Here is a 25412-nt window from a genome sequence, read left to right on the forward strand (position 1 = left end):
AATAGGTGACTATGAAAAAACTTCAATCAGAATAGAGCATGTAACTCCAGTAGGACCCCTCACTACAGATGACTTAAAAAAAAAAAAGGAGCATAACCAAGCAATGTTGGAAATTGCATCTGCACTTAGCTATGCTAAATATGATGACATCAAAGAATTTAATACTACATTCAAAATGTGGAAAACCTTATCAAATATCTATGGAGGTGATCAAAATGTCTAGAGAACAAAGAGAGAAAGCCTAAAGGGAAATTTGCTGACATGAAAATGGAAGAAGGTGAAAATGTTGCTCAATATGCTACAAGAATAAAAGAAGTGGTGAGTGCAATAAAAAGTCTAGGTGGACAATTGGAAGAAGAAACATCCATCAGTAGATACTTAAGAACTCTACTCCCTATTTATGCTATAAGAGTTTCAACCATCCAAGAGATGAGGTGTGTACAAGGGAACACACTAACCTTTGAAGGAATAGTTGGAAGACTAACTACATTTGAGTTATCCAATTTTGACAACTACATACCTGAGAACTTTGAATCTACTTTCAAGGCCAAGATGACAATGAAAGACACTAAGGAGGACACATTAAGCAAGACAAGAAGAAAAGGAAAACATGCATCCAGTGATAGTAGCATAGATGAGGAAGATGTGAAACAATTAGAATCATTACTGGCTAGGAGATTCCATACAAGAAAAGGAAAATTCAAAGGTAAGCTTCCTATCATATGTTTCAATTACAAGGATAAAGGCAAGAGATGCTACATTGTTGAAGAAAACTCTGATGAAAATGATGATATAGTAGTCTATGTAGCTATGAAGGATGAATTAGAGAAAGATGAAGATGAAGAAATAGCATTAGTTACCTGTGTGAACAAGAATGACAAGTGGATCATAGACAATGGATGCTCACATCACATGATAGGAGATAAAAGTAAGTTCATTTCCTTTACTCAATATGATGGGAATATCATTATATTTGGTAATGATGCCCCATGTCAAACCAATGAAAAGGGCTCTATCAAACTTATAGAGAAAATTTCATGTGATAATGCATACTATGTTGAAGGATTGAACTACAACTTGTTGAGTGTATCAAAACTAGGCAATGTAGGTTGCAAAGTTGAATTTGGAAACAAAATTGCCAAGATCTATGACACTGATGGAAATTTGATAAGAAAAGGTGAACAAACTAGGAGTAATCTATTTTACCTAGATATGGAAGAAGCAACATGTCTCATTGTTAGACTTGATGATGTGTGGATGTGGCATAAAAGGTTGTGTCATGTAAATTTTGATAATCTAATCAACATTAGAAAGAAGAACAAAGTTAGAGGGTTACCCAAGTTGAAGAAACTTGAAAACACAATGTGTAAACATTGTCAACTAGGGAAAATGACTAAGTCTAGTTTCAAAAGCAAAACACACACTTTTAATGAGGTACTAGAGTTAGTTCATATAGACTTATGTGGCCCAATAGAAGTGAAAAGCTACCTAGGAGATAGATACATAATGCTATTTGTAGATGATTATTCCAGGATAATGACTACTGTGTTTCTAAAGAAAAAATTTGATGCATTCCAAATGTTTAAGTGGTATTTGGCTAGAATTGAGAAGGAAATAGGAAAGAACCTAAAATGCCTAAGGTCAGACAAAGGAGGTGAGTTCACATCAAGAGAGTTTGAAACATTATGCAATGACAAAAGTATAAAAAGGAAAACATCAACACCAAGAAGTCTACCATAGAATAGTATTATTGAAAGGAGAAATATGTCAGTGATTGACTGTGCTAGAACCTTGAGGATGGAGAAAAATGTTGGACTAAAATATTGGAGAGAAGCTATAAGTATTGCAGTCTACACACTGAATAGATTTCAAATCAAGAAAGATACAAATGCAACAACCTTTGAATTATGGTATGGTCATTCACCTAATGTTAAAAATTTCAAAGTGTTTTTCTATAAATGCTATATTCTAAAAGACACTAGAAATGGCAAGTTTGATGCAAAATGTGATGAAGGTATATTTCTTGGATACTCCACTAGAAGTAAGGCATATATGTGTTTGAATACTAACACTAACAAAATTTTGGAGTGTGCAAATGTAAATTTTGATGAGCATGAAAAAGTCTAGGTTGATGAGTCAAAGAAAATAGAGGATTATAGATCATTTGTATACTTCTATGAAGGAATGACAGTTGAAGACAATGTTGCAAATCAAGTTAGGAATCAACAACAAACTTTAGTATCAGCTGAGTCTCAACAAGTAAATGCTGAGTTACATTCAGAAGCTGAGCTATAGAATGTAGAAAATGCACATTTTGGTTCTAAGAATAGTATGAAAGAAAGAAATGATGAAATGGTAGAAGAAGAAGAACAAAATGACTCTGAAGCTAAAGGATCAAACATGGAAAGAAGGATTGAACCCAGATTAGCCAAGTATGTAAGAAGATATCACCCTCCAGATCAAATCATTGGTGATAAAGATGCTAGACCAATGACAAAGAATAGACTAAGGAATGAATCATGTCTAATGAGCAAGGTTGAACCCAAAATAATCAAAGATGCACTACAAGATGATGACTAGTATAAGGTCATAAAAGAAGAGATAGATCAGATTGAGAAGAACAAAACTTGGTCTCTAGTTCCCAAACTAGCTGATAAGAATGTGATTGGTATCAAGTGGGTGTTTAGAAACAAACTTGATGAGAATGGTGAAATAACAAGAAATAAATCCAGATTAGTTTGCAAAAGCTATGCACAAGAAGAAGGACTAGATTATGGAGAGACATTTGCCCTTGTTGCAAGAATGGAAGGAGTAAGAAGATTACTTGCATATGCTGCATATAAAGGATTCAAAGTCTATTAGATGGATTTGAAGATAGCTTTTCTTAATGGTATACTGGAAGAGGAAGTCTCTATAGAACAACCAAAGGGATTTGTTGATAAGAAGAACAAGGACATGGTTTGCAAGCTACACAAAGCACTTTATGGATTAAAGCAAGCACCTAGAGCATGGTATGAAAGGTTGTACAAATATCTTATAAAGCAAACATTTGAAAGAACATATGACAACAACAACTTGTACATTAAATATGGAGAAGGTAAAGGCATTTTGATATCAAAAATCTTTGTTGACGATATAATATTTGGAGGAAAATTTGTTTTATGCAAAGATTTTATTGATCAAATGAAGCATGAATTTGAGATGTCAATGTTTGGAGAAATCAAATTCTTTGTTGGATTACAATTACATTAGTTGAAGCATGGCATATTTTTGACCTAATCTAGATACATCAAGGAAGTACTCAAAACATTTTGTCTAGAAGACTCAAAACCAGTTAGTACACCAATAGCAATAGGTCATAAACCATCCAAGAATGATGAATCTACTGAAGTAAATCAGACATTGTATAGGTCAATGATTGGAAAGCTACAATATGTTGTACATAGTAGACCTGACATTGCATTAGCTATTGGAATAGTAGTAGGATTTTCTGCCAATCCAAGAGAAAATGACTTAATGGAAGTGAAGAGAATATTGAGATACTTGAAAGGAACTAATGACTTTGGTTTATACTATAAGAGGAATGAGAAGTTTGAACTAAAATCTTACACTGATGTAGATTGGGGAGGCAGCATTGAAGATAGAAAAAGCACTAGTGGAGGAGCACTTTTCTTAGGAAAGAGGTTGATTAAATGGACAAGCAAAAAGAAAAGTTGCACCTCACAATCTACTGTTGAAGCTAAATATGTGGCAGCTACTATAAATTGCACCAATATTGTGTGGATCAAACATTTTTTGCAAGGTATGAAGGAAGAAATAACTGGCCTGTGATACTCTATTGTGATAATACAAGTCCTATTAACATAACAAAGAACCCTGTAATGGATGCCAAAACTAAGCATATTGCAATCAAGTATCACTATGTAAGAAAGCTAGTGGAAGAAAAACAAGTAAAGATGGAATATGTTAGCTGAAAGGAACAAATTGTTGATATCTTCACAAAAGCATTACCTAAAGATTATTTTGAGTATATTAGAGCTAAGTTAGGGTTGATACCCCTAGCTAAGGCTACTTGAACCAAAAGGAAAGAATGCCCTGCATCAAATAAGTTGAATGTTGAATATTTTACACATTGATGCAGAGGATGTTTACTTTGGGTTTTATGCCCGAAGTAGTAGAAGTGCTAAAATTTCAAATCAATCACAAGCAAGGTGATAGAGGGAGACATTAACTAAACTTGTAAGAGCTACACCTGCATATTAAGATGCTAATATGTCTTTGGCATTGTTGTCAAAGAGGGAGAAGTGAGAAACTGATCAACAACTATTAAAGATAAAGGATTAGAAAAGAAGAAGGAGATAGTAGACAACTAGAATAAAGATAAAGGCAGATTTCAGAGGTTGATCAGAATAGCAAAAGATGAATAATATAGAGGGAGAAAGATAAAGATGAAGGATACAATAGTAAAGAGGGAGAAGTGAAATGAAGCAATTAGAATAGTAGAAGGAGATGTGATGTTACAATTTACTTTGTGGCATTTGACTTACTATTCTAACCTAGTTAGTTTTTGGATGAATAGTTTAGTCTGATGGTTGATCATTTTGGTTTGCCATCAATGCCAAAGAGGGAGATTTTCAGAAATCTAATTGAAAAGCTCATTTATGTTGAAGATCAAAGAGGGAAATTATTGTAAAAGAATGTTTTCAATCATTGCTTTTCCATTAATGTCAAACTTGCTATTTGCAGGGATGATATCTTCTTATAAGATCCAAGTACTATCACTTAGTTGATTGATGAAGAGGATTTGATCAACAAGATGTAACAAGAGCACTAAAGGAAAGGTTGAGTTATGATTTTATAATGAAGTACAAGGATCTGTTAATACAATGGTTAAGTAATGTATTGATGACATACTCATAGACACAGAGGTTGGTCACACTTAGAAATATTAGAGGAAGAAGTTGTAACAAGGTTGATTGCAAAGGTTAGACTAAAATATTTAGTGGGTGCCAAGTAAGTTAGTTGAAGACAAGAAAATTCTTAGTAGAAGTTGAGTAAAAAAAAATTCTAGTGTGTTCTGAGTGAAGATCAGGTGTTGAGCATCAAAAAAAATTTAGTTTGTGCTTAGTGATCTTCATGTGCCGAGTTATCTTCAAGTGCCAAGCATCAGGAAAAACTTAGTTGATGCCGAGTGATACAGTATGTGTCGAGCACCGATATTTTAATAGTGTTGAGTTGCTATATTATTTCAAATGATGAAGATTTTCCAAAACTAAGCTAACATAGTGGTTGGATTGAATTTTGGATGATGAGTTGTTGGTACAAAATCTTATGTAAACGATTTTTGGAAAAAATCTAAAGGATTATTCAAGAATTTTCTAAAGGAAATAGAATATGGGTTAGATACAATGAATCCTACCTAATCCATGTGAATTGAAATTGAAAAATGGAAGAATCAAGTGGGAAAAGGAACTCTAAGACATCTATTTAAGGATTAATAGACCAAGAAGCAGAAAGCAACTAATACTATTGCTACTGAAGTGCCAAATTTGCGAAGTGATTAAAAGGGTCTCCAGAAGCAGACATCTAGGAGAAGGAAGAGCACAAAGGTTCTGCTTCTATGAGTGGTCATGAAGAGATGATTGCACTGGTATATTGAGTATGAAGACTCAAGAGGACAAAGCTTGAAAGGGAAGGCAAGCTATCAAAAGTTGCAAAGATTGAAGGCCAGGCAAGGGTATGAGGTGAGAAGTGATCTGAGATCTCCAAGATAAGTTGTAGTCAAGTCAAGATTTTCTAATACTCTCTAGAAATTGTATTAGATTTGAAATTACTATGGACTTAGGTTGGCCTAACAACCATTTGGAAATCCTTTAACAGGGTGGCATTTTAAGTGAATGTTCTAAAATCTTCTAACCAGGCCCACTTCTAATAGGGTGGTTAAATCCTCTAACAAGGTCACATTTAACAGTGTGTTGTAAGCCTTTAATAGGGCTGGCCTTTCACAGGGAATCACTTCAAAAGTATGAAAATTGAATAGCATGTTACTGGTGGTTTTTTCCAAATTGGATTTCCACGTAAATCACTGTGTCATATGTTAATTTCTTGTGTGTTTTACTTGCATGTTAATTTATAGTAACTTGCTAATTAGATAAGCTAAAGCTTGGATGAATGAATGGTTGAATGTTTTCAGTACACTTAGGAAAGGTTTGAATGGGACATTTGGACCTTGAATAACTAATTCATCCCACCCCCAATCTTAGTTATTCTAAAGCAATTCTAACATTTACATTACTATTCTACAATCATATGGTGTTCTTCATATTGATTCACAAATAAATATTTCTACTTTCATTGATATGCCTACCTTTACTAGTTTGAAAATCATTACTCCAGACTCTTTATGAATGACAAAGCCAACTTTCCTTTAGATCAAGGGTAAGTATCCTTTTGGTGATAGTGTCATGATCTTCATACATTTGACTATAATAAGGAATTTTATGTTCTTTTGTTACTCATCTATTCACCTAGAATGATAGAACATCACTTTCAATATTCTCCATAGTGTATATGACCTTGGGAACCTAAGGGCCAAAATGAACCGAAAATATGATGAAACTCTAGCTGGACAAAAAATGTCATCCTACTACTTTTAAAATTCTTCATCTATTCATTTTGAAGGGAAATGTTTCCATTTCATTGCCTTTTTACTCTCTCTAAGCTTTAAAGTTTAAGCCTAGTAGACATAAACATAAATATGGTTTCAACATCTATAGAAGTGGATTCATATATGGTCTTCAAACTATGACAATCTTTATGTTTCCACCACAAAATTTTTAAGTGTTCGATCTAAATTCACTTTGATTTTATTGGTATCAATGTGGATTGAAATATATCCCATCCATTAATCATTTTTTCAAACATTCTTTTGTTTTTATCCCACATTAAAATTCATAATAATAGTCTTTTTAGCCATTCAATGATAGAAATTGTTGTGATGTCACTGATACCAAGTGTGAAATAGATTATTATCCTCAAATCTTCATGTAGACACCAAATAGGGACAAAATCTATGTTTTCTATTTTTGAATCACCCTCTGTTATCAACAATAGATGTTAGTTACTAGGTGAGTAAAGAAGACACCTAAAAGGTGAAGTGCAGAAAATATAGTAGTAGATTTCTGCTGGATGACAAATCACAATATCCAGACATCATAAAAATAGCTGAATTCCATCAAAATAAAATAGGTTTCCACAAAGAAAATTTATTTTTGGTCTCTTTCTGTATTTGAAATAGGTCATAAGTTTGTAAAAAATTCTTGCAGTATATTAGGCAATTTAGGTACAGAAAGGATGTCACCTTAGAATCCATTTCAGATATCCTCTCTAACTAGCATTTTTGTGTATTGTAACACAAAAAATATAGTTGGGAGTGTGATATCATCAAGAAATACATCAAAATTGGCAAACTCTGTCAATCTATAGAAAGAAATGAGCCAAAAGATTATATCTAGTAACAATTCACAATTAAAAGAATTTGAGGAATCTAATTCCACATCTATAAAAGGAGGGTTATTTGATTCTTGGCCACTTTCAATACATACTTTCAACACTTGAAATATAAAGATAAACTAGAGAACAATGGTTGAGAGAAATCTACTATTCTTGATTCCATCAATAACTTTCCTATTTCCATTAATAATTTGTGAATGAAGGGTCTCAAACATATTCCTATAGTATAAGTCTATAATTATATGGAGAAGACTATTTGTTCTTAGGAAGTGGAAAACAATAACTTGTACTTAAGTCCAAGCCATCATCTTCACCATAGGAAGAAAAGGATAAAGCTCTACTTGGAGGAGGTTAAGGAATTTTATAGGAAAAACACACTCAATATATTCAAAAATCCCTCTATAAATACTGCAAATGATGTTGGAGATGCATTGATCCTAAAATTACTTCTACCTAGTTCTTCCTAACTAGAATAAGTTGAAAAATATCCATGGAAGCATATAGTTGACTTACTTCAAACAAGCTTCACCCTCAGAGCCAATTTAACAACACATGAACCAAAAATAGAGAAATTGTGGGATGAGAAACATATATTAAATAGGGTTGCAAACAAGAACACGAGGGATATTTTTACTCTTCACAATGGTTCCCCTTATGTCAATGGAGATTTGCATGTTGGGTGTGCCTTGAACAAGATATTGAAAGATTTATCAATAGATATAAGATACTTGAAGGGTATAAGGTGCTTTAGATCCTTCACTCCTACAACTCTTGTGCTTCATGAAATTTGATGAAATAGAAGCCAGTGATCACTCAAGATCACACGACTAGAGTAAACTAAGGATGCAAAGAAGAATATTACAATCATCAATCTCTGACAGATTGGAAATCAGTGATCACTCAAGATCATGTGGTTGTCTAGTAAAATAATCTGAGAAATTTAAACATTTATACTGCAAATAAAAGATTGCAATTCTAGAATTGCAAGATAACAATCATTTGAAAACAATAAAAAATATATATAGATCACACCAAGTGAAGATTTCAAGTATATAAAAGCTCTGAGATGAGAAAAATTTCAAACTACTTATGGATGTTACACATGTACAAGTATCTAGAAAAAATCCCTTTTGGCACTCAGAAGTGTGAGAAACAATGGTACAACAAATTTATGATAGATATAAGGCTGTAGACCTCACAAGTCAAAGAATATTTCCATGTGAAAGTGTGATGGCAGACCATATGAATTCTTGATGGTTCACTGATCATAGAGAACACCATGTAAAGAAACCTAAGAATCTAAACATAAATACTGCAAATAGAAGTTAACAACCCTAGCATTTCAAGACAAATCATCTGGAAACATTAAAAAATATGTAGATTACACCAAAGTGAAGATTTCAAGTAAATAGTATCCTGGAGATGAGAACCATTTCAAATTACTTATGCAGGTTGTAGACATACACATATATAACAAAATTTCTTTTTGACACCTAGAAGTGCAAGAAATAATGGTACAACACATTTGTGACAGATATAAGGCTATTAGACTTGCAAGTCAAAGGTTTTTTTCTGCATGAGAACAAGAACGTAGAGCATATGAGTTCTTAATAGTTTGTATGATGATAAAGAACACAATGTATATCTTGTAGAGGATTAGAAAGCTAGCATAAATCTAAAATCTACATCAATACCATCTATTTTGATAAACAAAGGTAAAAGATGCTATGTATATTCAATTTTCTAACACAATAAATGTAGAGAGGAGGTGAGAAAGGAATTCCCAAACCTAGAATTTGTGACCCTTGATATTGTTGCAGTAAACATTCTCACATTCCCAAAATTCCAAAAGTAATAGGAAAATATCAAAATCTACTCTAATGTCCTTATTCTCAATGACCATGTTGTAAAAGCTCTAAAATATTGCTTTGCATACAGAGTAGAAGAAAAGTTCTTCTGGACCACAAATGTTGGTTTCATATATGTTTTGAACAAAAACTATATAAGAAATGTGTTAAGAAAGAGACTACAAAATTATACAAGTAGAAGCTAGTGCATAAATATAGGTTTGGAAAATAGAAAACATTTAACTTATAATTGGATCAACATTACTATGTACACAAGTCCAAACCCTCACCTACCCTATAGTTTAAAAAATCTCCAAAAAATGAAGAGACAAGTAAATTGATGCACAGAGCTGACACATCCACCTAAAAAGATATTTTTATTGGCAAAGTTGTTCACAATCCAAAAAATCATATCCAAATCTTAATTGTGATTCTGATCCCTAGATTATTGGCTCAAAACACACAATGATAAACATGTGGAACATGGACAAGAAAAATAATATAGGTCACATCTAGAAAATAGTTTAGACATGGTAAAGTTGATACTAAAGTCAACCAAACAACAAATAATGTGAAATCATAATGGAAGAGTGAACAATGGGTAATGCATGATATGCAAAAAGGGAGATTGGAAAACTTGGAAGACAATGACCAAAAAGGAAATTCAAGACTACTGAATGGAAAAATCAAATTTCTTATAATAGTCATGAGTGAAGCCATAAGTAAATGAGTGGTCTCGACCTATTCCTAATATATGTGTAACCTTATAAAATTCCATACAACTGAGTAACATCATAAAATTCCACATAGCTTAGTAACATCATAAATCTTACAAGGCCTTATGATAGAATGTGAGCTTCCTTCTCAAAGTTATTATAATGAGATTAAACAACATTTATACTCATAAACTCAAAAATTTAGAAAATAATATTTCAAATGTAATATAATTATTCTATGGGATGTGTGTGCACCTATGCAATAATTTGATACTATTGACAGTCAAGAAAATGACAACAAACAAAATTAGCATAAAAATAACTCTCCTACTACTCGCACCTTTTTACTGGCTTCCTCCTAGCCTCCTTGTTTTCTATCCTAGTAGTTCCTTGGCTTCCCCCTTTCAATAACCATTTAAACATGTTGAAATCATTTAGATAAATATTAAAAAGAGTAAAAATTATTTAAATTTCAAATTTTACAAGGAAACTCATATTTATTATAATTTTCTAGTTAATATGAGCCAAAAAGAGAAAGCACACTTTCAAAGGTAATAATGATGAATTCAATCTAAAATACAAATGAAAATATTTTTTATTGCAATAAAAGAATTTATTTATTTTCAAAAAGCTACATGCATATAGATTATATCATTGCAAAATGATGTAGAGTTTATAGATAAACATCAAAAATGAAAAAATTCCAAGCCTTGGAGAGAAAGTTTGTGTCAAATTCTTCTCATGCTATCTTTGTAAAGTGTGATATGTTGAAAAGCCTGAACCCGTGTGATTTTTCTATTGTTTGAATCCTACAACTAGGAAATAATAAAGTGGGGTATGCTATGAGCAATAGACTCTGCCATGGCAAGAAAAAATCAACAAAGATATTATAGTTGGATGTCTCCTCCCTCAAATGTTGAAATTAATACAGATAGTTCATCTCATGGGAATCAAGTTCATGTTGGCATTGGAGGTATAAGGAGAGATGGGGATGGTTATGCTACATTCTTATTTTCTATTTGTAAGGGTCACCACTCTAATAATATAATGGAGTCCCTTGTTATTATAGTTGTTGTTGAGCAAGGGTGTTCTTTAGGATAGAGGATCATAATGATTGAGTTGAATTCTCATATTAGTATAGATCACCAAATAGTCAAAAAATGGAAGATGCCAATTGGAAATTAGCATAAATTGTTAGAAAAACCCTTTACCCAATGTGATTCTTTGTGATTTTTCTCCTTCTATCATATACCTAGAGAGTGCAATTGAGTTGTTGATTGTCTAGCGAAGTGGACTTTTGAAAATGTTGGGGATTGGGATATTGCTCGGAGAGATGATCTTCCTCCTTATTACCTTGAAGTTTTAGATAGGCTTTTTCTTAATAACATAAATATTTAATGAGTTTCTTGTACTTGGTTTGAATAAAATTTACCTCCTTTTTACAAAAAATAATAATTATGTAGCTGACTCTCTTTCCATTATCCACTTTCTGATGAAGGGCAAAACCACCTGTACCAACTCACAACCAAGATCACAACAAAATGGAGACAAAGAGATGAAAAAATTCTTCATAAAGCATCCATTAATACTTGAAATTCATTACAATATTCTCCAAATGGAAAATCTCCAAACTCTTATGATATAAGAGAGATTCCTCACTAAGGGTTTCCAACTAGAAGAGCTTACAACAAAGATCTTGTTCGTTACACCTTGAGAGCTTCCTTACAAGAGATTACATTCGAAGAGCTTCTACAAGAAATTAAATTTGAAGAGCTTCTACTTCCCAAACTTCTACTTCTCAAGCTTTCTTAGACGAGATTACATTTGAAGAGCTTGATTACAAATGAACATAAGCCTTCCTTAACACCCAATGCATGACTCATCTACAACCTTCTAGAATTCCACCTACAACCTTCTACAATATCTACAACTTACTAGAATTTCCACCTAAATACAACTAAGCACCACCATGTGGCCCAATTAGAAATTTGCATTTCCTTTATGGATCACAACAAATATTAAATGCATGGTTTAAGGAACTCTCCACAAACTTCTAAGATGCCATCTACACACCTCACTTTTCTCAAAATAATATTAGTTTATTGAGGACTTGACATGAAAATAGACAAACCAAAACAAAATGTTTCCAAGGGATGTTGTTGCTTCTCTCTTAAACCATCTTCCAATCCTATAACTTTTGTCTTTCTCCTCACCCTTCCCATCCTTCTTATCTTCCCTATAATCTTAGCACTTATCACCTTATGCAACCTAATTGTGTTGCTTAATCTCCATGTGGAATGATGTCGCTAGACCTCTTCATAATAAGAGTTGAATTCAATGGTGGAATTTTTCTATTACCTATTGTACTAGCTTTTACCTAAGATCTCAAGGGAATAAATGGCTAAAAGGTCTAGAATGGAAAACATTTTTAAGGTACCAATCAGAAAAAAGTAGAACTCTTTGAATTCTTGCAGCAACTAATAAATCTCTACAACATTTTGTTGACATTGAGTCAAGAATAAAAATATTTGAATTTTATGGTGGTTCTAGAGCTCAAGAGCAAGACCACATTAGATGAAAGAAAGGAACAAAGGATGAAAATTATTTTTTAACTATTTTAAGATCAAACTCTAAAGAATGAATTTTGTCTATCCATGATGAAGAGAGGAACAAACATGACAGTCCTAGTGGTGTTAAAGATGCCATCTTTTTACATTATCAATAATTGTTTATTAAACTAGTAGAAGGAGACCAACTTCAAGAGATAATTGGAGATTTGGTTGGCACTTGCATCCTACTAAGATTGATATAGAAAAATTATTTTACCTAGATCTATTGCTCACCTTTGAAGAGTTAGATGCTACCTCAAAGGATATAGCTAATTCCAAAAGTGTTAGTATTGATTGTCTTCTTTTCAAAATATTGTGGCCATTTATTAGGGAAAACATCTATGAGGTCTATAAAGAAGCACTAGCCAAGGGCTCCTTAGACAAGTACATAAATCAAGGGTTGGCAAAACTAAATCCTAAATGGAAAAATAAAACATTTGGGGTGGAGACCACTTACTCTCCTTAATACGTCCTATAAGATTATTGCCAAAGCTATTCCTAATAGAATTAAACACAATGTGAGAGAAATCGTAAGACCCTAGAAAAATGGATTTATAGGAGGGAGATTTAGTTTAGACAATCTGATGCTTGCTTGGGAAACAATTAAACGGGTTCAACAAAATGACAAAAAATTGCCTCATGAAGTTGAATTTTGGTAAAGCTTATGATAGGATTAGGTGGTGATTCATATAAAAAATGCTTAAATGGTGACATTTTGGTTCTAAGCTCATTTCATATGTAAATTTTCTCTTTACTATTGTCAATGCCTATCTTGCAATTAATGGTTCAATTAGTCAAATATTTTCAACGGTCGATAGGACACAAGGGTGTCCTTTAGCCACATTCCTTTATCTTCTTACAAATGACACATTTAGATGATTTTGACAAGAAAAATCCCATTCATAATATTTCTTTACCTAACAATGGAGTTACTCTCAAATCTCATTTTTCTAATGATAGTTTATTATTCATCCAAACTATCAAGAAGAGCTCAATAATACCCTTAATACCTTTGACATATATTGTTATTCATTTGACTCTCAACTTTCTCATAACAAAACCAAAATTTAAATCCTATAATCTCATAATAAAATCAAATTTTGAGTCCTATACTATCATAATAAAATTGATACTTGAATATGTGGTCTTCACTCATTCAAGAAAATCCTTACATCTTGTACTCTCCAAAGTGGTTTGCAACTGTATTAATACAAGATGCAAATAGATAAATAATGTTTCCTACAATTGCATTTGGACATATTATAAAAAAAACGTGTTTGAAAATTCTTCGAAAGAGTCTTATGTAAGTAGTGGTGTCATATTTTGATTCTACCACTAGATGTCATTCAAAGCAATATATATTTCTATTGAAATAACTCAAACAAAAATCTCATTTCTTATTTGACCTTCATGGTACTTGAAATTAGTGTACAATGGGCTCATGTAAAATATCTTTAATGCAACATGATGATAAGATTTGAAAAGAAACTTTCATATATCTTAAGGTGAAACATTGTTTGGCTTTAACTCCCAAAATAGACTCTGATCACTCAAACCCTATTCTAACTTTCAATGTACCTGGATCCCAATTGAAAACCCACAAACATACAAAATTACAAGATGACAATTCTTTAAATATATGAAACATCTCAATATACAAACCTTCCAATATTGCAACACCTAAATAGTAAACTAAAACATATATCTTACCAAGGAGAACATTCAAAACTATCTTAAGAAGTCTTACATTTTAGTTTACTATTTAGCCCTTATCCTTTCAATATACCCCTCCTTCAATGTACTCTAAAGGGGTTTTTGGCTCAACATATTTAACTCTTTGCAAACATTAAGAGTGCGGTTTCAAAAATAATTGTGTCACCAAAGTGAAATTCACAATGATCTTCTTTATAGTTTTTAGGGACCAATAATTGTGATCTACAAAAATTGTTACAAAAACCCAACAATTTTAATGATTAGAGAGTTTTGTAACTCTACAGTGGCTTTTTTTGGATCCATATTTATATTTAGACAATGGTAAGTTGGGATTAGTTCTTGCATTATTTTCATTTGTTTTTACTCCATTGGCTCACAAGATAATGCAAAAACATTAAAAAATGTGTAATGGCAGAAACAATTAGTTTTTATGGTAGAACCCACCAGAAAAATTTTCCATTTTGTAGTAGTGTATATATTAGTATAGAGCAAGCAAGCATTGTCCAAAACTATCAGTTGCCATGACACCCCTTATTTGTCACTATTGGCCAGATTTATTTTTCATTCAATTGGTTTAGATATCTAACTTTGCAAACTCATAAATTTTCTTCTTTTAAATCATGGCAACAAGTAGTTAAAGTGATGGCCTCACAGATCAAGATAGATGAAAAGATGAGAAATTAATTTAAATACAAAAATCCACAACCTTTAGACCCAATTATATGATTAAATGGAGTTGTTTGAGAATGGAATCTCATTTCTACTAAGAAGAATTTGAACAAATACTTTGGATAGTAATGAAAAACCTCTCAGACTCTGGGTTAAAACCAAATTGAATGCTTGTGTAGCTCTCACACACTCCGTGAAACATAACAATGAAATAGGAATCCCTTTTTTCATTTTAATATGTTAAGCCCATGTTGGTCAAAATTTCAACTAACACAGGCATCAATTTTTAAAAAAAGATATTTTTCCTTCCATATTCCAACCAATCTAAAACATTTTAATAGATGGTCAAAAAATTTGGTGGAAAATGAGGTCAAATGTACTAGTGGGTGGTAGTCCAAGCTCCATAATTGATTTATGAATGCATCAATCACTGCAATCTGGATACTAGATAGATTGTGTTACCTTATCATATGATATTAATCTCCATTGATAGGAAAATTATGGTGAATTGCCTCTAAGTTACAGAATGGGAGCAGTTTTCAAACTTGATAGTAGGAGTAGTCTCTAAGTTCTCCATAAAGAAGATGGTGTGAAGGAAGGAAATTATGAAATCCTGGTTTCAAAAGTTGTGGAACACCAAGAGTAAGGTTCTCAAAACTCTATTTGGTACTAATCTCAAACCTGAGATTGTAGACATTCTGGTTCTCCTACATAGACTGAAAGGTGAGGTATAAGCTCTAAATTTTATTGAATAGTATTTCTTTCTTGTACAAGTTATATGTTCAGATACACAATATATTGATTGGGCTCATGAGGTAATTGAAAATCTTTCCAATGCTCTCAGTGCTACAAAGTTCTACAATACTTTCTATATGTCTTCCTTTCTAATTTACATGCTAGCATCTCTATAGTTATTGCTGTGTGTTTCGAGAATAGAAAAATTTCCTAATGATGTGAAGTGTTATGAGTTCTATCCACTTTTGCAATTGAAAAATAGTTATGTAGAGTATATAAAAATTAATGACACATTCACAATAAGAATTTGTAGGGATCTCCAATGATGCCTGGAGAGGAGATTTAGTTTGGAGGCAATGGTGGTTCCTAGTCAGTTCAGAAGCTATTTTATCCAATTCTCATCTTTCTCATATTTGCATCTTGTAGCTTTCAATGGATTCCCCTTGAAGCTACCTAGGTATCTAAGCAACATGATTGTGCTAATAGAGATCATGAGGTAGGCAGTCCAAGTGAATGTGCTAAGTGGAATCTTGAAGAAGAAGGGATATGAGTTCCCTATGAAAGTAGGAGCTTTCAGTTATGAGTCCTAAATTGATGCAAAGAATATGCTCAAAGTATTCAAGATGAATCACATATTGGATATATATGAGGTCTTGAGACCTATGTTTGATCTAAATAGATATGATAGGGAGGTGTTTTAGATTGGGAGTGTGATCAAAAACATTACCATGGCTGAAGATTATTGGGTGGATTGCAGAGATGAATTTGAGAGTTGAGATCATGCTTTCACCATGCTCACAGTGGAACAAATAAAAACATATAATATCACTCTTAATGTTGAAGGATTGGAGGATGATGGGAAATAAATGTATAGAAATACATAGCTGACTAAATTAAAGAACACTCCTATCAATTTAGAGCTTTATGAGGATGCCAAGGAAAATTTAGACACTATGATGGCCTAAATCATGAAAAGAACTAGGAAATAGATTGAAAGGACAACCAAAAGAAGTCAAAGTAAAGGTATAGCCACTCAAGCTTCTCCAGCAACAAAAACTCCCTCTTCCTCCTAGAGTGCAACACCAGGCTTAACACTAGCTATCACTCAAGGACTAGCTCAACCTTCAAGAGGAGGAGACCAACCTCTAGACAAGAGCATCCCCATAGCTAAGACTTGTCATGATGGCTCCCTCCCAGTTATTGGAACCCAAACTAATGTTGAGGAGAAGAAGATAGAGGAGCCAAAGGATAGTGTTATTACCTCAATTCCCTCTCCTCATGTTACACTAGTCCCCTCTCCTCATGTCACCCTAGTTCCCTCACCTCATCATAGCTCAGTTCTACAGGTAAGTGCTACACTTTTGCAACTAAGTGGCTCCCTAGTGTAGATAGTAGATTTGGGAGATGTAAAGAGCAGTAGTAGTGAATCTACTAAATCTAATGAGGCAACTAAGAGAACCTCAAAGGTGGAGAAATACTTGAGCTCTTCCAAGCTCATTTTTGAGGCCCCAAAGAATCCCTTCTCTTCAACTGTGATGACAATCACTCGAGTCAAGAAGAAGATGTTTAGCAGAGACTCACTTCGGATGGCCTCCAAGGTGATAGGTATTGATTCTTGGTTAGAGGATACTCTGGAGAGAAAGAGAAAAAGGAAAGATGAAAGCACTATTGGAAATGTAGATGGAGTAACTAAGAGGGGGGGGTAAATCAGTTACCACAAAAACAAATCCACATATCCCTTAGATGTCAAAACAAGTTACTTACTACTGTCACTCGGTAAACATTCAAAAAAATGATGTAACTCGGTAGATTAACTTGTTACTAATCTTTAAGCATTCACAATTATTAACATGCATGCAAAAGTAAATAACATGAACACAAGAGACACTAGATTTAACGTGGAAACCCAATATGGGAAAAACCACCAAGTAACTAGGTACCAATTTTCACTCTTCTAAAGTAAGCCCTGTTAGGAGCTAACCTTGTTAAAAGTTATAAAACACACTATTAGGTGTGACCCTGTTAGAGGATTTATTCACCCTACTAGGAGTGGCCTTGCTAGAGGTCTTTAGAACAATTCAATGGAACTATCAACCTTGTTAGAGGATTTTCAAAATGGTTGTTAGACCAACTCTGTTAAGAGATTTAGGAATTATTGTTACAATGGTTAGAAAGTAATAATGAAATGATCTAAATAAGATGCAACTAAATTTTCTTATTACAGATCTCTATTCTGCACCATTAGAATCTTCTTGATCAAATATAGCTTTGCTGCTCTTTAATGATCTTTGATCATCTTTCAAAATTCACTCTTGCAATGATCAGTCCACCTCCACATTCGTATAACATAAAATTCATCACACTTAAAATTTGCAACTTGACCTCTCATATATACCAAGTTCAGATTATCAAGTTGCCTCAATTACAAGTTACAATCACCTATAATCATTACCATAGTTGGCTGGAAATAATACTTCAAACAATTAAGTATTAAATCATAGATTAACAAATTCCTTTACTGGTCAACCCTACTTGGTAAAAATTGCTTCAGAAATAATTTCCTACATTAATCATCTCAACTTGGTTAACACTGCAAATTTTACAAAATCCTTTGGCTGCTGAGTGAACTTGCTAAGAACTAAATTTCCTTTGTTGACCATGAGAGCTCAGTAAGAACTTTATTTACTTCATTAACCATGAGAGTTCAGTAAGAACTATTTTCTACCACATTTTCTTTTGATGACTGATTAAGCTCGGTAGACATTGAATTTCCTTTGCTAACCTTGAAATCTTGGTAACAACTATCTGCACCAGGTAAAGTCTGAGAATGCTTGGTATACACTATAAATCTTCTTGCAAACCAATTGAGCTCGTTAAGAGCTAATAAATGACTTATATGACATTTGTGTAGCATCAAAGACAACACACAATTGGATAATTGTATCCAACAATCTCTCTCTTTGGCATTGATGGTAGCACAACATGTCAAAGCATAATGAAATTCAAGAACAAGACTTTCTCTAGTAGAAGGTTTTCACACTCTAGAATTTTACATCTCAAACTTCAGTTATATATAGGAAAACTCTCCCTCTTTCATAGTAATCTCTCCCTCTTGCATAAACTCACTTTCTTGCAAATTTTAGAAAGGTATAATAGTAAACTCTCCCTCTTTGACAACATATGCCAAAGACAACACAACTCAAATGAATTTCAATGTACCTTAAGTATTGATTCAAATGTAATGTCTTTATTACTTTGCTACATCAACTAATAGATCTTCAACTCTTTTCCTGTTGATGCATCACTAAAACTATATTTCAGTGAGCTTCAAATAGGGGAATGACCCCTAACTTACCTCTTTCATACAAGAATGCATCCTTAGCTAGTGGCTTAGTGAATATGTCAGCAATTTGTTTCTTTGGATGGACATATTCCAATCTTATCTCCTTATCCTACACCAATTCTCTGAAAAAGTGATACTTTATAGCAATATGCTTGATTTTGGAATGCATCACTGGATTCTTTGAAATGTTAATTGCACTTGTATTATCACAAAACATGACAACTAGTTCTTTAATCTCTACCTTCATTCCTTCCAATAACTACTTGAGCCAAACAATATTAGAATAGTTTATTGTTGCTGCAACATACTCTGCTTCTGCTATGGACTGGGATGTACAATTTTTCTTTTTACTTGTCCAAGAAACCAACCTCTTTCTAAGAAAGCAAGCTCCTCCACTTGTACTCTTTCTATTGTCAACATTTCCTACCCAATCTGCATCAGTAAACACTTTTAAATCCAGATTTCCTCCAAGTTTATACCATAATCCATAATCTCTAGTGCCTTTCAAATATCTCATAATCCTTTTGGTTGCCATCATGTGATTTTCTCTTGATTTTGCTAGAAATCTTGCTACAATACCAACTGCAAGTGCAATATCAGGTCTTGTATGCACTACATACTACAACTTTCCAATCATAGCTCTATACAATGTCTAATCCACTTCCTTTGATTCATCATTCTTGGTAAGTTTTAATCTAGTACACATAGGAGTCCCAACTGGTTTGTATTCTTCCATACCAAACTTTTTCAATATCTTCTTGATGTATTTTGATTGAGTGATGTGGATACCATTTTTATTCTACTAAATTTGAAGACCAACAAAGAATTTGATCTCACCAAACATTGAAATTTCAAATTCCTTGTTCATTTGCTTTAAGAATTCTTTACATTGATCATCATTTCCTATAAAAAAAGTATCATCCACAAATATTTCTACCAAAAAAATCTTATTATTTGGTCCTTCCTTGATATACAAGCTACTATTATCATTAGTTCTTTGAAAACCAATCCAAATAAGATAGTTATATAATCTCTCACACCATGCTCTAAGGGCTTGTTTTAGACCATACAATGCTTTATGTAATTTGCAAACCATGTCCTTCTTTTCTGGATCAACAAAACCTTTAGGCTATTCAATGTAAACCTCTTCATCCAGTATACCATTGAGAAATGCTGACTTGACATCCATCTGATAAAATTTGAATCCTTTCTATATAGCATATACTAGTAAGGTCCTGGCACCTTCCAATCTTGCAACAGGAGCAAACGTTTCTCCATAGTCTATTCCTTCTTCTTGAGAATATCCTTTGCATACCAGTCTAGCTTTGTTTCTTGACACCTTACCATCTTCATTTAACTTGTTTATGAATGCCCACTTAGCTCCAATCACATTTTTGTCTTCAAGCCTAGGTACAAGAGTCCATGTTTTGGTTTTCTCTATTTTCTCTATCTCTTCATTCATAGCGTAAATCCAACTTTCATTTTCTAATGCATCTTTGACACTTCTAGGTTCAAAATCAGCAAGTAAACAAGTGCCTTTCAACTTACTTCTTGTCATAGTTCCTTCAAATTTATCTCCAATGATCCAATTTGGTGCATGATGCTTCCTAACATACTTAGCTAATATAAGTTCCTTTCCTTTTGAATGCTTTTCATTTTCATCCTCTTGCACTTTAGCTTCTAACTATTTTGTTTTCTACTTAGGTCGTTCAGACTCAGTAGACATTGGCTTAGTAGCATCAGAATGTGATTCAGGTTCTTGTAGCTCGATTTGAATTTCCTGCAACTTGGTAGTTATGCTAGGCTTGATAGGTACTATCCTTTTGTTGACAAATATATCTAGTAATGTGTTAGTAAAAATAAATCTTCAGGTTCTTTCCTTCTTTCTTCTTTAGTTCTTTGTGCAAACTCATCAACTTTCACATGTGCACTTTCTATGACTTTGTGAGTAGACAAATGCAAACATATATATGCTTTACTCTTGAAATAATATCCTAAAAATATTCCTTCATCACCCTTCACATCAAACTTACCTTTTCTAGATTCTTTAAAAATGTAACATTTGCTTCCAAATACTTTTAGGTAACTTACATTGGGTTTGTAGCCATACCATAACTCATAGGGGGTTTTGAATGAGTCCTTCTTCAATTATACTCAATTCAAGGTATGAACTGTAGTGCTGATAGCTTCCTTCTAGTATTTGATAGCAATGCTCTTTTCAATCATTAAAGTTCTTGCACAATCCATGATAGATTTATTCCTTCTTTCAGCTATTCCATTTTTCTCAGAAGTTCCAAGTGCTAAAACCTTCCTTTTGATTCCTCTTTCAATATAAAAGTTATTGAACTCATGTGAAATGAATTCACCATCTCTGTCTGACCTCAAGCATTTTAGTCTTTTTCCTATTTCATTCTCTACTCTGGCCAAATACCATTTGAACTTCTCAAATGCTTCTGATTTCTCTCTTAGGTACATGATAGTCATCATTCTTGAATAATCATCAACAAAAAGAATGAATAATTTTTCACTAGTATAGCTTTCAATTCCAATAGGTCCACACAAATTAGTATGCACAATTACTAAAACTTCTTCAAACTAATAGTTCTTACTTTTAAAACTAGTCTTTCCCATCTTGCCAATTTGACAATTCTTGCATAGACCAAACTCAAGTTTCTTTATGTTAGGAATGCCTCTTACTCTCTTAAATTTACTTATTTTCACCAAGTTATCAAAGTTCACAAGACACAACCTCCTATGTCATAACCAACTTTCTTCAACTTGAGCAATAAAACATGAACATTCACCAAGTTCAAGATAAAATAAGTTACCTTTCGTTTGAGTGTCTGATCCAATCAGCTTTCCTTTGCCATCCAACAGTCTTATTTTTCCATGCATGAATTCTACTTTGAATCCATTATTGAGTAGTCATACCAAACTCATTAGATTGTGTTTAAGTCCTTCTACCCAATATGCATTATCACCTACAAGTTCTTTGGTTAGTGAGATTCTTCCTCTTCCTTTTATGCAACAAGGTTCATTATTACCAAACCTCACACTGCCACCATCATAGTCTTCAAAATGTTCAAACTTAGTTTTATCACCAGTCATGTGATGAGAACAACCACTATCTATAATCCATGTATCATTTTTTCTTACATGAGAAATAAGTGTCATTTCCTCATCATTATCAGACTCATCTTTAAAAGCAATGTAAACAATTTCATCTTCTTCTTCAGCATTAGAATCATTAGAGTCCTTAGCCATGAAACATGTTTTCTTACCTTTTTTCTTGAATGATTTGAAGTATTTATTGCCATTGCACTTGTGACCTTTCTTCTCATCCTTGTTCTGCTTATTTGGGTACCTAGCAGCAATATGTCCAATTTTTTCACAAGAAAAAAAAATTAGAGGAACCTTACCTTTGTATTTCCCTTTGCCTCTTGAATATTTCCTTGCTAACAGAGCATCAACCACCTCAAGATCACTGTCTAAACTTTCTTCTAATTCTTCTTCACTATCTGATTGAGAATCCTTTATCTTCTTGCCTTTCTCCTTGAGTGAAAGCTTGGCTTCAAATGCTGATTCAATGTTCTTGGAAGCTAGAACATAATTATCATAGTTATCTAACTTGAATGCAGTTAATTTTCCAACTATGGCCTCTAAATTTATCTTATGATTTGCTTCACATCTTCTTTCTTTAATTGTAAAAACTTTGATTGCATAAATGGGAAGTAGTGTTCTAAGAACTTTACTTATAACTGTTTCCTCTTTGATATATCCTCTAGAAGCTTTGATTTCACTAACACTTGTTTTGACTCTTTCAACATATTTTGTAATGTTTTCATCTTCTTTCATCCTCATCTGATCAAATTGACCTCTTAAACTTTCTACTTTGGCTCTTCTCACATTATCATCTCCTCTATAGATTTCTTTTAGCTTGTTCCACATTTTAAAAGTAGTTTTGCAATCCTTGATATCATCAAATTCTTCATAACTTAGGGTAGATGCAATATATATCATCATGTAGTTGTGAGTCTTTTTTTCAGCAATATCATTGATAGATAATGTTCCAGTAGGTTCTACATATGCTTCATCCTAATATTTTAGACATGTATCTCCAATGGAAGCCAAATGAAGTCTCATCAGCCCCTGCCATGCTGAGAAATTGTCCCTATTAAGTCTTGGAATTTCCCACTTGTAAGACATCTTGATCTTTAGCTTAGATCCTTGAAATCTTTTCTTACAAGCACCAAAAGCTCTGATACCAATTGTTGGAAATCTAGATGGAGTAACTGAGAGGAGGAGTGAATCAGTTACCACAAAAACAAATCCACAGATCCCTTAGATGTAAAAACAAGTTACTTACTACCACCACTTGGTAAACATTCACAAAAATGTTTTAACTTGGTGGATTAACTTGTTACTGATCTTTAAGCATTCACAATTATTAACATGCATGCAAAAGTAAATAACATGAACACAAAAGACACCAAATTTAAAATGGAAACCCAATATGGAAAAAACAACCAAGTAACTAGCTACCAATTTTCACTCTTCTAAAGTGAGCCCTATTAGGAGCCAACCCTGTTAAAGGTTACAAAACACACTGTTAGGTGTGACCCTGTTAGAGGATTTATTCACCCTACTAGGAGTGGCCTTTAGAGAGGTCTTTAGAACAATTCAATGGAACTGTCCACCTTGTTAAAGGATTTACATAATAGTTGTTAGACCAACTCTGTTAAGAGATTTAGGAATTATTGTTACAATGGTTAGAAAGTAGCAATGAAATGACTTGAATAAGATGTAAGTAAATTTGTTGATTAAAAATCTCTATTTTGCACCATTAGATCCTTCTTGTTCAAATATAGCGTTGCTACTCCTTAATGATCTCTGATCATCCTTCATAATTCACTCTGGCAATAATCAATTCATATCACATCAAATTCATCAAAATTAAAAAATTTCAACTTGACCTCTCATATATACCTTTCAGATTATCAAGTCGGCTCAATTAAAAGTTACAATCACCTATAATCATTACCATAGTCAGCTGGAAACAATACTTAAAACAATTAAGCATTAAATCATAGATTAACAAATTCCTTTACTGGCTGACCATACTTGATAAGCACTAGTTCACAAACAATTTCCTACATTAACCATCTCAACTCGATTAACATTGCAAATTTTGTGAAATCCTTTGGCTGTCGAGTGAACTCAGTAAGAACTAAATTTCCTTCACTAACCATGAGAGCTTGGTAAGAATTGTATTTCCTTTGTTGATCATGAGAGCTCAGTAAGAATTATTTTCTACCACATTTTCTTTTGATGACCGAGTAAGCTCGATAGACACTGAATTTCCTTTGCTAACCTTGAAAGCTTGGTAATAGTTGTCTGCACAAGGTAAAGTTTGAGAATGCATGATAGGCACTATAAATATTCTTGCAAACCAACTAAGCTCGGTAAGAGCTAACAAATGACTTGTATGAATTTTTGGTAGCATCAAAGACAACACACAATTGGATAATTGTATCCAACAAGCACCCTCGCGAAGGATATTGTATCCCTTGCAGTTCATTCTAGATCTACATTAACCAAAGTGAAGAAGCAAAAAATCCTTGTCTATACTTTGGCAAGATCCAAAAATAGGGCACCTAAAAATGGAGATAGCCAAGCCCAAAAAAGAAGAAAGAATTGGAGATATGACTCTTAATGATTTTACTCTACACTCGATGGACCTTGGAGAGGCCAGACATGATACCAAGGTTGGCTTGTGGAAGTTTACCAATGAAGTAATTGAGGGAAAATTGGAAAACCTAAATTTGTCATAAGTTAGGATGAAGACTGAGATAGAAGAGTTGAATAGATTCATCGGACAATTGGTCACTCCATTGGTAACTATCTCTAGAGTATCAGTAACAAAAAATCCTATTGCTACCAAAGTTCAAACCCTTATCTCTCAACTTCAAGAAGATAGGCACTTTGGCCAAATTTGTAAAGACTAGATTGGGAAGCTCAAATTAGAGTGAGTCTCTATTATAGAAGAAATTGGCAATGTTATCTTAAGATTAGAAATAGAGATGGATAACATCTTAGCAAATAGTAGTGCTTTGGCTGGAGAAGGAGTCTAGTGTGATGATTGTATCTCTCTTTAGAAGGTGATCATTCAAATGAAGGAAATGGAGGCCATTGAAACAAAAATCTTGCCAAAGGGAGATGAACCTCTGTTTGAATAGCTTCAGAGCATGCAGTTCAAGTTAGAAATGAT

The sequence above is a fragment of the Cupressus sempervirens genome, chromosome 2 (assembly GCF_028749045.1).
Source record: "Cupressus sempervirens isolate cs-2001-9-10 chromosome 2, ASM2874904v1, whole genome shotgun sequence".
NCBI classification, from domain to species: Eukaryota; Viridiplantae; Streptophyta; class Pinopsida; order Cupressales; family Cupressaceae; genus Cupressus; species Cupressus sempervirens.